The following is a 16,314-nucleotide window of genomic DNA, read 5'->3' as shown; positions in this document are numbered from 1 at the left end:
TGAATTGCCGCATCAGTTTCCCCTCCTAATGGAAATAGCCTGACAAGCCCATGGGTGTTAGCTAAAATGCCGCATCAGCATGGCGACAGCACAAGTAACCAACACAGAAGCATGTTTGACCTCTGACAGAAACCTCTCCTGCAGCCAAAGATAAAAATAGCAAAACATCAGTGTTTAATATTTAGCAGGTATAAATGGGGTAAATCTGAGCCTCGGTGTAATAAATCTATTCTGAGAGTCTTCTCTATACACTTTTAAACTTCATCACTTCTATGCTTCTTAGACAACTACGTTAAGCTGAATGTAAAATTGAAAGTCCATAGGCATACATTGAGATAAAAATTTCATTTTTTTTAAAGCAGCTAGTAAATACAGCATCACATTTAGACTCAAAAGGCATCCCTACTTTTTAAGGTATGGAAATCATCAAACAATAGAACTAAGAAATGAAAATTCATCTGTGAGAAATGGTTGGGTTACCTCTGATATCACAGTGAAATCACGTATTAACGACCAGAGCTACAGACCTAACCTTAATTCTAACTATGACAAGGTCATTAATAACATCTTGCTTAAAATCAGTTTCATGCAAGGTTCACTTGCATGTGATTTCACCTGTGTGTACAGGCATATACAGAACAAATCTGTGCAGCTTCGTTTTTGAAACTATCTATGTTCAAGCGAACCCAAGATAAATTTTGCATTTCTTAAGGAACTCGCTCATTAAACTTGATCAATGAACTAATCTGAGATTTACTTTTAAAATCTCAAAACATCAAATGATGCATACAAGGGAAAAGATTCTGAGCACTGAAAGGATATGATTTGCGTGCAATGTGTTTGAAGGAAAAATTTAAATCAGCTTTCATTGCCGAAGGCCTATATAATCTGATGGGGAAAGTTCTAGAAGTTGGTCTTCATTTGTATTAGATTAGGGTAGTGAATTACTGTCTGGCTTTTGAGTGGTGAAGAACTGCTGCAAAATGAGAATTCCCTAACATGGAGCTGTGGGTGACAAAATGCCATCCTCATGTAGCGTATTCAATTTATATGGCATCTTTAAGTGTTGTAATGGTAATACTGACCTCAAAAGTGCAAAACACCAACACAGTTTTCGGGAAACAGCAGTGCTGTTTCAGAAACAGGGTGGCGTTTCTGACTCAGTCTTGTGATCCAAGGTGATAACAGAGGTTGGTGAAGAAGCTGCCGTGAGGGCACAGGCTTACCAACACAGCTCTGTGAGCAGCGCGGGACAGAGCACAAGAGTCTCCAGCACAACCAGCTGCTTGTGAACCGGTTCTTAGCAGGTACAAACAACAGTTTCCTCAGCCTCAACACCATACCCTCATTGAGTGCCTGCAACATTTATCTTCTATTTAGCATTACCATCAGCACTAACTTCAGGGGTGGCAGAGGACACTGTTGCCACTGCTGCTTTGACCTTCACAGCGTGTTCTCCAGCCTGCAGTTCAGCTGTTGTTCCTGTAAGCATCATATGCCAAATCAAAAGCATACAAAAATCATCTGCATTTCTAGCAGAACCACAGAGGAAACTCTTCCATTGGTTTTGCAAGTAGGTATGTTTGGCCATTTTGCTACAAATTCATCCTCCTAAGAACTCAACAACAGATTATTTCTGGGTTTAAAGTGGCGAGATAGCTGCACTTAAACAGGCAATTCTCATTTGATGGTATGTATAAGAATAAGGATTTTTAAAGCGGGATTTCTATAATTTCCTATTAGAAAAAGTTGGGTTCACCAGAATTGGAAGAAAAAGTCATCTTTGGCTATTGCAAAGCAGTGGGGTTAATATACAGTACGAAACTATGGCTCCTCACCCAAGATACCACAGTTAACTTTCGCGGCCCCCAGGCTATTGCAGTGTGGATTAAACAGGTTAGCTGGAGCTGCCAGTGCTGGGCAGGCTGATGGGAATGATCCCTTTCCTTGGAATTGCAAGGAAATTGTAGGAACTGCGGCACCTCAGCTGGATGTGGAACCTTCCTAAAATGCAGTATTGCATAGAGTTGAATAAGCAGGGCTTAAATTTGGAAAGCTTTCAGAGAAAACTCAGAGTGACAAATAAATCTGAAGCAAAGCTTAATTTCCAGAACAGAAAATTCATCTCAGGAAAACTCAGTAAGCAAAAGATCCCTGCTTTTACAAAACTCACTCTGTGTGCATGTGTGCATGCATGCGTGCACGTGTGTGGTTCCTGTGGTTACGGTATAGCAGGCCATTGAATTATCAAACCAGTAATTTTGCCATTAGTTTTTCAGTTTGCTTCTTGCATGCATATTCTGTGGTCAAATCCATTAGTAAGTTATAGTGATAAACACCTGGAGTCTATCAAAAACAAAGAGAGTCTTATTCTGTAGGTACAACCAGCCTGGTGAACATACCAAGCAGAGACTAACTGCATAATATAGAACTCAAACAGGAATATGTTTTTTATGATGTGCCAGCATAAGGGAGATCAAAGACTAAAGCCAAATAAATAGCAAGTGGGTACCAGCAAAGGAAACATATTTAGACCTTAAAGTAATCAGAAACAAACCCAGTGTATGCCAACACCCTCTGAATTCAAAAGTAACATTTTCCTCCTTTTCATAAAAGGTTCAAGAGCTGGCAGATTTTGCTTTGGTTTTAAATCTACTGGTTTTATGACTGGGAGGGAATTTTCATTTCTCACAGACAATGGAACATGAAGCACAAGAATCATCCCCTCACCCCATCATCCACTACTTTCTGGTGGTTTTAGGGAGTTACACCCCCTGCTGCCCTCTGATTGAATTTTCCTTGGCTGCTTTGTGGAATTTGCCAGCTTACATTAACCATTTATTGAGCTCGACTCCTTATCTGGAACATCGCCTGGCAAACTGCAACAGTCTGTCTGGCACCTGGGGACTGGCAGAGCAAATTTTTCCAGGTGGTACAAGCAGACACCCAGAATTACATGCCAACACTATTTTGTGAGGCAGTTTGATCAAAAGGAAAAAGCCCAGATGACTAATGTTCAGTGTCATGTTTAGTACCTGCAATGTATTTACATAAACAGTTTTAAATGACTAGTAGTACTAAAAAACACTTGCAGGGTGGGGGGGATGGCGGAGGGGTTGGAGTAGGGGGAAGATACAAGGGTGGCAGTGAATTGACAGGTTGAGCCTGGGGGCAAGCAGTTACATCTGTGCTTGATTTGTCAGGGATTTACATTAGTGAAACTTTAACTCTGCAGATGATAAGTAAGATTACACTTACCGAACAAGTTTATGCAAATAAAGCTTAGTCTACGGAGCATGTGAGTCCAGACACAGTGGATTTGGCAGGTTTCACTGAGACTGGTGGCTGGATTTAATAAGTTCATTTACATAAAGGATTAGGACATCTGGAAAAGTAGCATGGCAGTTTATGAGATATAAATAACGTTAATCGAGAGGTCACAGGTATGCAAAACACTCCATACATGCAAAAGAAAATTATGGAAAATGAAGGGGCAGACACTTGCATTTTACTCTTGGTTACATCAAGCTAAGTGGTAGGCACTAGCTGCCCCATGCCTTTCTAAATGCCACTACTGATTTTAGTTCCCATTACAGAACCCTACTTCATAACAGGTATGCACATAAACAGTCCCTTTTTCTTAAAAAACAAAAACAAAAGCAAAAAAAAAACCCCAAATTAGTGGTTCATTTCAACTAGCATCAGGAGACATCCAGAAATCAAAGAACCTGTAGAAAATTACTTAAAAACTGTGATTTAAATAAGCAGTGGGGCAAATAATTCAGTTTTACCCAAAAGCCGTGGCAACATCATCTCTTTTCAGCAGCAGAAGTAACACTGAAAAGTATGTTTACACCTAATTCCAACTTGCTTTAGAAGTTCTGTGATACATACTTACTACACTTCTGCATTTTCAAACTAACATCCTAGTGAACTGGTAAGCACGAGATACCAACAAGTTGTACGTGATCCAGCGGTTTGTAAGAACTATACTGTATCCCAGGATTAATTTATAGCTTGGTAAGCGATTCTAACTCCTTTTCATTATTTTTAAGAGTATAATATGACAGTTTCTCAGCATAAACCCCCAGTTCAGCAGAGCACAGGCAAACCTTTTGCAAAGGACTATAATGTCCGTATGCTTATATTTCAAGCAGTTTCTAATAAAGATGATTTTAAAACAATTGAAATGTTGCTTATACAGAGCTAAGAATAGCACACTTTGAGTTTTTTTCCTTTTTCCAGGTTTTTTGATAAGCTTTGCTTAGTTCTGTCCCTTCTCCAAGATATTAAGTACATGCAAACAAAAAGACTTGTCCGGATGCATACTCATTTAGGCATAGCACCATACACATGCCATCTTGAGATGTACAGGGGAACAACAATGGTAAACTCATCTGAAGTAATACACTGTTCTCTGACCTGGTTGTGCAAAAGCCCTGTGCGAAGCGACTTGGCTTTAAGTCTTACCTGAGAGCCAGCGATCTGTTAGAATTGCTGCAAAATACACTGAAGAAATATATATGCACAAAGCAAAATGTTTCTACCACCTGGCCTTTAAACAGTCAGTTTTGCTCTTGTGCAATCCAATTATATCATTGCTATATTCAGACGCAGTGGGAATCTGGTGGAAATATGGGGCAGGAGCAGCTGGGCTTATGTAGTCAGTGGGAATGTTGTTGCTGTACGTATTGACCTTATCCAAGCAATTCAATATGTAAAACTAAAAGCCAAGACATATAAGCATGAGGTATGAACATATCAGCAGCCATGTTCAAACAGGATTAGCTTTTGGAAGGGCCAGTTCAGCTGCGTGCTGCTACTGGCATCTGTTAAGAGCAGGGGAAAACACTCTTCATGTCTTGGTCCATGAGCCAGATATATCACTTCATTCATCCTTGCGGTGGGACGTTGATAACATCTGAAAGCAAACAAAGGTGATGATTTGGAGTGGCTGCTAGTAGGCACTCCCAGTTCTCTTTCCACTTATCATGCTCTGCTATGGTTGGATCGCTTCCCCAACAGACAAGATTATAACTTGCCTTAGAAAAGTGACCATGCTCACTAACGATTACAAATGGTGATCACAGTCCAAATGTAGATGAGGCTATAGCACCCCAAGAAATACAGTCCAGCTAAATTAATGGGGGTTGTACAATCTTGATTCTGTTTGTGAACTTCTCACCTAAGGAAATACATGCCTAAGTAATTTCTTTTCCTCCCGTGTTTATGGTAGACAAATGCCAGCAACCTTCAGCTATTCCGTTCTCTCTGTGGCTGGACTAGTTAGTTCCAGCCCATCACTGGCACAGGCTGAGGGGAGAGAGCTTCTAGCCTCTGCTGTTCCTCTTTGGCATTCAAGCCATTACCCACTCCTGAGTCAGCTAGCTTTGTAAAGTCAGAGTTCAATTTCATGCTCCTTGAGAAACATTACAAAAATTACTGTAAACCTCTACATCAAATTCCAGTTATTGTCAACCTACTAAATCTATTTTTAGTCCTTATTGCAGAATATTCATGTCTAAAAGAACTATTTAAATAAACTGCATACTAACTACCTGGTAGGTTACAGGTAAAATTGCCCTAGAATAGCCCCAGATCTGAGCTAGAGAGGTATCTTTGCAGAGGGCAGAGTATCTCACACCACCATGAGTCATTCTGGTTAGCACTGCCCACTGTACAAACTTTCTTTTTTCCATATCTCATGCAGTTTGTTCCTGAGGACACTTGGTAAAAACAGTCCTATTTTCCTTGAAGTGAAAATACAGCATTTTCCTAACACAGTATAAAATGTACAGAAAAGCAGCTTATTATTCCCTGTCTCTGACCAAGTTAATTGGATATTAGAGTTAGAATCACGTCAAGTAATCTTTGTCAAATCCTATCAGCTCTCTTGCTCTCTTCCAGAGTATCTGCTAAATGATACAAAGCTTGTAGAAGAGTTAATCATTATATACCTTATGAGTGCAGCCAAAGTATTTTGTTTGTCAAGGTAAAAGAGACCCTTAGGCTTCCTATCATCCACACCACAGGGAGAGCTCACCTTTCTCCCATGTCACCCTCGGCAGTAACCAAGAACAGCAAGCTGGAGATACTAACCTCTGCTGCAATCATAATTTTCACAGTTGTTCATGACCCAGGTTGAGAATTTAAGTGCAAAAATATACCGAAATCCAAAGCTATAGTTCCCACAGCAGCTATAACTCAGTCATTGGTATTTGGACATACATTGTGAAGTATAGACACAGTAATGCAAAACACTAAAGCTACCCCTGGTTATGGTTGGCTGGGGGAACCATAACTCTGAGTTTCCTGACTTTTGTGTTAAGATCTCAACCATAAATATTGCTTTAATGTAGCTTTGTGCAGTGGGTTTACATTGGCATTGGGAGGTGCTCATACGGAAACAGTAGAGAATTAGTGTGGTATGCTTATTAAATGAGTAATGCTTTTAGAATAATTCCTGGGGTGAAATCATGGCCCCAGTGAAGTCAACGGAGCCAGGGTTTCAACTCAGAAACATCTTATTTATTCAGGGAAGAAAGCAGCAAATGTCCTGGTGGTTTTGATCTTTATTATAAAGGAAAGAATTTCAGATCACCTCCCTCCCTCCAAATCAAGGCTCTAAAGGAGTAATCAATTTATTCTAAAGGAGTGATCAACCCCCTCACAACCAGCAAATGGTTGGGGTGGGGGTTGCCTCCACAGAAAACCTTAGAGGTTATTGGATTTGTTTTGGTTTGCTTTGTTGTTTTCCACATTAAATACCCCAAAGTGTCTATTTTTTTCACAGGAAGTTATTTGCCAACTAAAAAAAATTCTTACTTACTGTAACTTTTCCCTGTTTATCAGTAGATGACAGTAGAGTTAATGATCTCATAGAGTATCAAGCAACAGAAAAAAGGGTCCCCATTGAAACACTTTCAAGAGAAAAGGTTCAGCCAGTCTTGGTATTAATTTCAGCTGTTAATTTCTGCATGCTTATTTTGAAGGTGGAAGTGACATACCATTACCTTGCCTGATAGGATGCTAGAGAACATTCCTCCTAGAAGAAGATTATTTTTTTCCTTATCATGATTTAGCTTGCATAAAACAGCCTACTTCATTATGCAAATAAAAAAATAAATAAATCAGAGATGGGCTGGTCACAAGAGGAGAAAAATTGTGTATCTTGCAGTCTGTGACCAGCCAGAGGAATGCTCCGTTTGTGCCAATCTGACTTGTGTTTTCAGCTGGGAAAGACACTGTGCAAACTGATAGCAGATGGTAGAGCCGAAAATAGGTGCTTTACATGTTTGATTGAGAGCCAGCATTTTGCCATTTAGTTGTCTCACGTCATTGCACTGCGTTATGTTGTGCAATCGCATGTGACATGCCGAAATCAGCCTTACCAACACAGCATTTTCTGAAACAGGACTCTTGCCCTGATGCAGTGGGCAAGAACTTGGTGTGTTTACTGTTTACTGTTCTTGGAAAGGCTTCATCCATTGGAAGCCACCCTCTGAGGAAAATTTCTGTCAGCTTATCCTGATGGGAATGGCCAGTGGTGGCACTTGGAGAAATCTCTGTTCAAAGACTCTCAGGGGAGGAAATCCATAGCCCTTGGCAAAGGCTGGTGCAGGGAGGGGGTCTGTGGAGAGAGAGAGAGGGTGGTCCCTGCAGAGCAGTCGTGAGTCATGCAAATCCAGTGCCACTGGCTTGCCTTGCAAAATGAAAATGTTCCAGCTCCCTGCCAAAAAATGTCATGTGGCAGCACACTGACATCCCCCTATTTTTAGCTGCAAAGGCAGCTATGAGTTCAGTTCTTTCTTCGCTGAAGCAAGGCTCTTAGATTGCTCTGCCATGAGCATGAAATGGCGCGTGTTGGTGAAGACTGAAGTCAGATTATGCAGGGGCTAAATCTCTGCCTTAGTGCTGGGTAACCGTATTTTAAGCTGTCAAGGTTTTTTATTCATGAATCTCAAATTTACTCATTTCCGTGCTAATCAGGCAATAGCTCCTCTTCTCCATTACATTTCCTCATCTGAGCAAGAAAAAGGAGGGAAAGGGAAAGGATAGAAGACCAAGATCACTGCATGTAATAATATATGACAATCTTCCATGAGGCTGTTTCCATCACGCTGCCTTTGCCTCTTTCTAGACTTTTTAGAATATTCTTAGCATGGCAAAAAAACCCCAATAAAGCTAAGAACAGGAAAACAGGCCTCCAAAATTTCCAGTTAGAAGCTAATGAATGCAGGTCATTAGCTTCATGACACTTTCGAGTTTAGGCTTGCTGAGCTTGTCTTGCCTGGGTGTCTCTCCCTCAGCAATGTTTTACTGAGGTGTGATCTCTTCTTGTTCTGCTTTTCAAACTTCCCGCAGTCAGTGGATGCCATTGCCATAATTTCCACATTTACTGGCATTCCCAAACCACATTAGATGCTTTCCTCCTTTTATTGTTGAAAGCTGCGTTAGAAATCAAGAAGACTGGAATACAAGTCAGGATAAAAAGCCTGACCGCAGTGCTTCAAATGTCTTCCAGGAGTTTCTCTTGAAAGTAGACTTGTTTCCTCTAAGGTAAAATCCAGTGGAAAAATATCTATCATCTTCAACAGTGTCAGGTGTTGGGACAACACAACACAAAAAATAAATTCTTGTATTCAGTCCATCAAACCTGGTAATCAGTGCCACTACTAGCTCAGTCCTCGTATAACTCCTGTTTCCTTCCTCCTAGCTGCTTAATAAGTCTGAAAGTAGTTAGAGGAGAAGTAAAAAGGCAAGCTGGCTTTGCTGTCCCTTTGCTGTCACCTTACATAAATAAATGTAAATATTTTGTTTTGATTAAGCATTTTGAATGAAATAATTTAATTTCTTTTGACAAAAATATCTCAGAGAATTATGGCAACTCAAAGCAGCTGAGGATGTTCCTCCCAAAATGGTCAGTAGGAGCCCATATGTACAGGCACACGTGCTTAAGAGGGTAAAGAAAGCATATTTGGTAGGCTTTGCTTTGGAGAACAAATATATTTTTGGCCATTTTACTCCCAAAATAGAGGAGGTTATGCCTGCTGCATTGCCACTGGAATATAATATTCTCTAGAAACAAAGACTTGCTATGTTTTCTTAACTGTATATTAAAATAACAAAAACTGTAAGCAGCAAGATATGGTGATTTAAATTTCCTGATTGAAAGTTGTTGCATACATATCTTTGGTAGATGTTTTGGCTAATTAAAGAAATAGAATCAAATGAACCTTAACATAAACCCTTAAGAATATTACCATTGCAAAAATTGTCAGGAAAAGATCCGTGTTTAAAACACTGCAGTCTTCTGTGACATAGATATTTTTAGAGGGATTTTTACTTCGCATTCGACACGGCTTTATGTTTACAATTTGTTACGCGGTTTTAATTCTGGTTTTTGTAGTACTTAAGGTATGGGTATGGATTTTGTTTAATTTTTAAACTACACTGCTTATTTATTGATTTCTGATAGAACCTGGAAAAAAACCAAAAATTAGGGAAGTTTTAAAGACTTGTTTAAAATGTTTGTCAGACTTTTAGGTTAGAAAATTAAAAACGTATTGCACAAATGTTAAAGATAACACATAAATTACCTATGACATAGAAACATAAATCCTTCTATATAGTTCCAAATGGATTGTCCTTGAGATTTGCATCCAAAGAGTCCATCGGCTTCAGTGGGAGTTTGGAGTGGTACCTTATGGCACGCTCACTCCTTCCTGCTAGCAATTTCTGCAGGACATGCCCTCATCGGAGAAGCAGGGTCAGCTCAGCCCCTCGTGCCCTCAGGTCCCGGGTAGCTCACCCTCCGTGCGTGGAAGGGAGCTCGGAGTCCCTGCAAGAGATGGGGCCTTTCTGACATGCTTCTTCTAAAAGCTTTTCAGGCATAGTCTGTTGGGGTCCAAAGACCTTAAAAGCAAGAGCCAAGAAACACAAAATTATTTAATAGGTTAAAAGCTAGGCCTTCAATTGAGACATGCATGCAGACCTTCCTCGCAGCATAAATTTTCTTACAGTCACCAGTTCCACTTTAATGGGAGCACATTTAGCCATTTGCTGTTTATTCCTTTTCTAAACTTTTACATTGACATGTACCAATAACTTGTCCAATACCCGTAACTCCCATGGGACAAAGAACTGGTACAGGTCTGTGGAAACTACTGAAATCAATAGAGCTACTTCAGACCTGGACAGGTTTATATGGAAAAGAAATCTTGCCCATACATCATACAAGGGATCTTTGTTGCTGAAATCTGTGCCATAATTGTGGGTTTGTTTGGTTTTTTCAGCTTTCTTACTGGCAAGTGCACCATCCTGACCTCTCTCTTTCTTTCTTTTGGAGGCTTTTTGCATAATAGAGAGGTATTTGGCAGAGGTCTGCTTTCTTTTTTTTTTTTTTTTTTCCTCTTTTTTTTGGAAGAACAATGATCTTTCCCTAGGGTACATTTGGATGCTGAAGCAAATGTAACTACAAAAAGCAACTTTTTTCTTTTTAAGGATATTCACAAGTTTGATCAAAGACAGGTTTTTAGCTAAGAGGATAATTCTTTTAATGCTGAGCTGAAATGTCAAATGCATTATTTACTAGGAGGTACCCTATTCTGTACAGAAAAGTGAATTTGCTCTCTATAAAACTGTAGCATAATAAACCATGCTGTTTAAAGCAAAACAAAACCAATATCATCCATCTGATGAAGGAAAAAATGCACCTTGCATATTGCCAAAGTAGTATTTTTATCTCAGCACAGAGCTAGTGGTATTCACAGACCTCCCTCTTCTGTTTGCTTCAGTAGTAACAAATGGGAGATGTCAAATCATATCTTAAAGGTCATCCACAATTTGAAGGCCAAACCACTGCTGAAAATAAATTTGAACTATACCATTGTCTTGGTGATGTGGTAGTTGAGCTACGGTTGGTGATACTGTTAGCTACACTGTGCATGGAAAAATCCTTTCAAAGAAACTACTTGCATTTCTCTGCCATACACACAGTCTGCAAACTCATAAAGACGACTCTGAGGAAAAGGTGAAGAGTGAGATTCAGACTGCTTCCTGCAGTGCGCAAATCAGGACTGAAAAGCTTTAATCCCTCCAAAATCCGAAGGAATGATTCAACCAGCTCCAACAGCCCTCCAGGACTGGTGGTACCTACACTCAGTAGATGTAGCTCATTTTGGAATACAGAGTTACTGGTGGCTGTGTTTAAGCTCCCAGGCATGCACAGAAGCACTTTTCAATGGACCACATAGAAAGCTTAGCTTCTGTGCAAGCAACACCACTGTTTGAGTCTGTGCAGGATGGGGTCTCCACTCGGCCTTATCCTGACTATTTGGTAGGCGGCCTTGGGCACAGCTCTTGCACTCGAACAGCAGGAAGCACAGTACAAAGCAAAGCAAACATTGCTGCCTTAGTTCAAAATCACACACAAAAAAATGTTGACGGTCCTAATCCATGCCTAGGATTTTAAAATATTGTAGAAATTGTCATTTCAAATCACCCTTAGGCTCCAATCAGTGCTCAGCATCAGTGGGGAATGTAGGCCAAGGTAAAGGCTGGCAAAAAAGGGGTCTCAAAACCAGGACACTCAGAGAGCAGAGCCAGACTTTCTCTGTTACCTCCAGAAGAGCCTCAAAGAGAAAAGGATCCAGGACAGAACAGCAGGCAAGCTCAGGGGTTGCCCCATCTCCCCCACCAAGTGTATGGGGGATATATATAGTCACATCCCACTCCCTCCCCTGGAGAGATGGAAGTGACCCTCAGCAGGCATCTCCAATGGTCAAAATATCAGCAAACATGAAGCTGTGACATACAAATTGCTAATGGTTATTTTCTATTATTTGAGATGTCTCTTTAAAGAAACTCTCGTATCCTCTGGTGTGAAATTCTAAAATGAAATTCTGGTGGAGAAATTCTAAATCTAGGAGGGAGGCTGGGGTGAGCACCAGTTCAATCCAAAGCAGACAGTAATGACAAGTAATTTTACAAGCAACCCATACTTAAGGAATCTCTTCATTGCTTTAAGGAGACTGCAGGGGAGTCTGAACAAGCTGACCCAAATGCAACTCCCAAACCTGCTGAACTTCACCTACTGTTGTTAATAACATCCAGAATAGAAGAAAAGTCTTCTCACCCATTAGGTACAGCAACTTGTTTTCACCCTGTCATCTTCCTCTGCTCTATGTGCTTTCCTAACTCATTCTTATCATATTTACATTTGTATCTTCACTTGCCTATCTCACAGAGTACACCAAGTAATGTATATATTTCTCTAAAATGTGAAGGAGATGAGAATGCAAAGCATTGATTCAGATTAATATCTATCTTTTGACTCATATACAAAAGGAGGAAACTGAACATCAGGTTCTCCTGGTGCTCCCTGTCATATCACATCATCATAACACAATGGCAAAGTCTGGAAATGGCATATAATCAAACATTCATAATGTAACAGCTCCCTTTCACAGTAAGACAAAAAACTGGTGAAGTAGCGAAACACAGCTATGATGAGGTCTGCTTTGCAACGTTCAAACCAGTGTTCATGGATCTTGGGAAAGAAGGAAAACTTTGCTTTCGACATTTTAGAAAAGTGGCAATCTTAAATCAACTCTGCTAGTTTTGTTTGAGAGTTAGCATGGATTTACGCAGATAACTTCATCCAAGTTCTGTTGGTTGGCCAAGGAGATCTTAAAGTTAAAAACCAGATAATCTAGTAAAACAAAATAAAAGGCCTAATTAGTGATGGTAGCTCTGGCCTCATAAGAAAATAATGTGATGGATTTGGAACACAGATCAGAGCACTAGCTCCACAGAAGTGTTATTCCAGCCACAGAAGGTCTTAAATACACCTTTTAAAATGTGTAATATAACGCCAGATGGTTGAACCACATCTGAGTTTTTCAGGGCATTCAGTATGCGATCAAAGTTAGGTAATCACTGAAAGAGTAAAGTTGCTAAGGACCTGGCATTATAGTTAATGTGAGCACTGATAAATTGATTCTTGATCTTGTTCAGAAAAACTCTTGGTGGGTGGCATTTCTGTGAAATAGGTGTTAACTGGAATAGCCCAGTTTCAGGTCATGTTTTTCAGCTGAAAATGTAGTTCTTTCTAGTACTTTAATGAAATAAAACTAATATAAAGCAATAGTTTGTCTAACTAATAGCCACACTTCTGAATTCTCTCATTATAGCCAGAATGACATCCAGCTCTGAAGCAAAGTCTGGGCAGTTTCACTCTTGAACACAACCAATCCCTGGCTGGACAGTTTGGCTGCATCTACACTCTCTTTTGAAATCCTTATGTGAGTGGTAGCTAAACTGCTCAAGTTCTCTGATCCAGCACCTATCAATATTGCTGTCTTCAATCAACCTGTCATTTACAGGGTGAAATTCAACTTTACATTAAGACACATAACTTCAGATATGTGCACGTAAGTGTTGAAACTGGCATTATAGCTAATGGAGATCTACTCAATGCCATCAACAGTGTCCGAATGGCAATTCACCTCGATCCAAACTAGATACTTAGGGCATGGTTGATTGTGTCCCATACTATTTGAGGTGCTCCAGGGTATCTGAAACACACCCATAGGGGAGGTAAAGGTGACACGTCCCACAGGAGACCCGTGATTTCCTAAACTGGCAGCTAGGAGGTCATGCAGGACATCCTGGAGCATCTTAAATGGCATCAGGCACCTATGCATGGACAGAATTCAGTGGCTAGTCAACCAAATCTCTCTTTAGACTCCACAGACTGTACTGACGTGTTCTCCATTGACCAGATTTGGATTCAGACACTTAGTCCACACACGGACAGACAGCTAAATGTAGAAGCCTTAATCCTGTAGAAACCTTGATCCTACCCAAGCTGTTAGTCTGCAGTGTGTAAAGACACATTCAATTCTGGCTGCCTAGGAGTTCATGGTCCTTTACATGGGCTATATGGGTCCCCTACAGGTAGGCTCCCAGGTTGTATTATACCCCATATTGGTTCCCTAACAAACAAATCCCACATAGTTGATAAACACAAAGGTGGCAGAGACAGGTGACAAACAGCTGTCCATCCAAAGGTAAACATCTGCTCAGGCCTACACTAGGGGACAATGTGAGCTGCGATTCCAGATTCTTCCCCTTCCCATGGGCCTTGAAGATAGCCTCAGCCCATGTCTGAACACCAAAGTGCACCCATATGGTGTAAAGAGTCTCCACATGGACCCAAGCCCAAGCCCACTCTTGTTTCCCAAGATCATTTATTCCTCTATCCCAGAAAGCCTCTAGTTGCACGCAATACTGTGGAGCAGAAGGAAAATTCATGAAAAGCAGACAGGACTGCCATGGTATGAGGGTGACCATGGAGGATGTCCTTGTTCACCACTCCAGTGGTATAAAGGAGGAAGACAGAGGAGTTGTCTGGAAAAAAAAATCACTTAGAGCAGGAATATCATGAAGACCTTGTCAAGTGGTTTTATGTTATCCAAGTTAAAATTGCCAAAACAGTTACCCTGGTATAAAACTCTTGTAAACAACAGGAAATAGCACCTACATTTAACAAGTTACAGTGAAAGGTAACAGGTATATTAACTAATAAGGACACAGGTATGGATATAGCTTTGGTAACAATAATAGATTTTTCCAAGTCACCTGTTTAAAAAAGGTGCAGAAGAATGAACTGTTTTGTCTTCAGGCCTTTATCCGTCCTTGATCACGGGTCAGGAAGGAACTCATGAGAAACCATTATTGGACAAGGAAACAGCTTGACGGTATGTTATTTATTTAGTGCCCTTGCCCCCCTGCTGTTTAGCTTGTAAACAATTGCAAACACAGGCTGATCAGCAGAGCAGGCACCGAATGTCAACTCCACAGCCCAGAGGCTGGGTATAAATATGTTTAAAAGAGACGTCCGGCTAGATCCTCAGCAGGTGTCCTTCACAGTAGTTCCATTAAGGGCCTCGCTAATGCCTAATTAAGCCTCCCTATATGCCTAATCCTGATGTGGACTTGATTGATTGAAGATTTTTCTGGGTTTATCCCGTAAAGTCACGACTTGTTGCAGTTCTTTTATACAGCCCTGACAACAGAGCCCCTACTAACTGTTAGTAGTAAACACAGTTGTTATAAAGTTATAGAAGTTATAGCTTAGGGCATGAGAAGCAATCTGGGAGGATTATCTGTTTATTTTTCACTCTATTTTTAATGAGATGTTTATACAAGCCCTTAATATTAATTTTCCCCATGACTTCCACTTTTTAGTCATGCAAATGTGTCAAATATATAGCTAAGACTTTTTTATTTCTTTCTTTCCTTAATAGAAAACTTAACTTTTAAATAATAATAATGTTCAGTGTTCTTAGACTCTGTTTCTTCCCCTAAAAGGCATTTCAACTTTTCACCAGAAAATAAATACATTTTTAGAAATCGTGTTTTAAGATTTGAAAAAATCTTTACATTTTTAGTGAGAAGGAGGAAAAAAGAGGATCTCCTTCCACTCTAGCAAATTAAAGCTAAGTTGCTTTATTATTAAAGGCTTGAAGTGGCTGTGCCTTCCCCCCAGTAAGATTTCTTAGGTATCCAGATTACTTGCTCTAGGACATGCCTAGAACACTTCAGCCTCGGCAAGGCTGAGCAGCTTGGCAACTGTGTCAATGATATGAGGACCACTGCTGAGAGCACCCTGCAGGATCTGACCAAGTAGATGGTCTCAGAGCACATATCAGATTGGCCCCTGCACAGCACAGAAAGCCTGGTACAGCTGCTACCTCACCTCTTATCAATCCTGGGTTAAAAACCCCACTTACCTGCGGTATGGAAAAGTTGTTCCAGCTCTGTTTCTCCCAGGCTTTACAGTATCCAGGGTTATGGTCCTCCCTGTCTATCTTCCTGAAGCTGTTAGACTTTTCACTGACTAAGTAATCAATTGGCCATCGAAGAAGGGACCAGCAAAGCCCTACTGTCAAGGTCGGTCATTGGGACAAACACCTGGGAGAGGGGAGACCTATAATGACTTGACCTGACTAATACTCAGGTCTCTTGTGTATCACCACTGTTAGGTTCCCTAATTATTGCATTAAAAGTGCAAGAGCTTCAATGAGAGGAATTAAAAGAGATCTCCATCAGAATGCTGTTGGGGTGTGGCATTTGGAGAATTTGGCAAGGTGGAAGGAAATTCAGCTTTAGGTGCACTCCTATGCCGACGGAGGGCCAGGATGGAGGGGATTCTCCTCCTCTTTGCTGTCATTACCTCCCAGTGGCAGGCAGCAGCTCACACTCTCAGCCAGGACCGGACACAGACATGTGCTCTCCACACAGCAGAAA

The sequence above is a fragment of the Calonectris borealis genome, chromosome 3 (assembly GCF_964195595.1).
Source record: "Calonectris borealis chromosome 3, bCalBor7.hap1.2, whole genome shotgun sequence".
Taxonomy (NCBI): domain Eukaryota; kingdom Metazoa; phylum Chordata; class Aves; order Procellariiformes; family Procellariidae; genus Calonectris; species Calonectris borealis.
Note: the sequence above shows the minus strand (reverse complement) of the source record.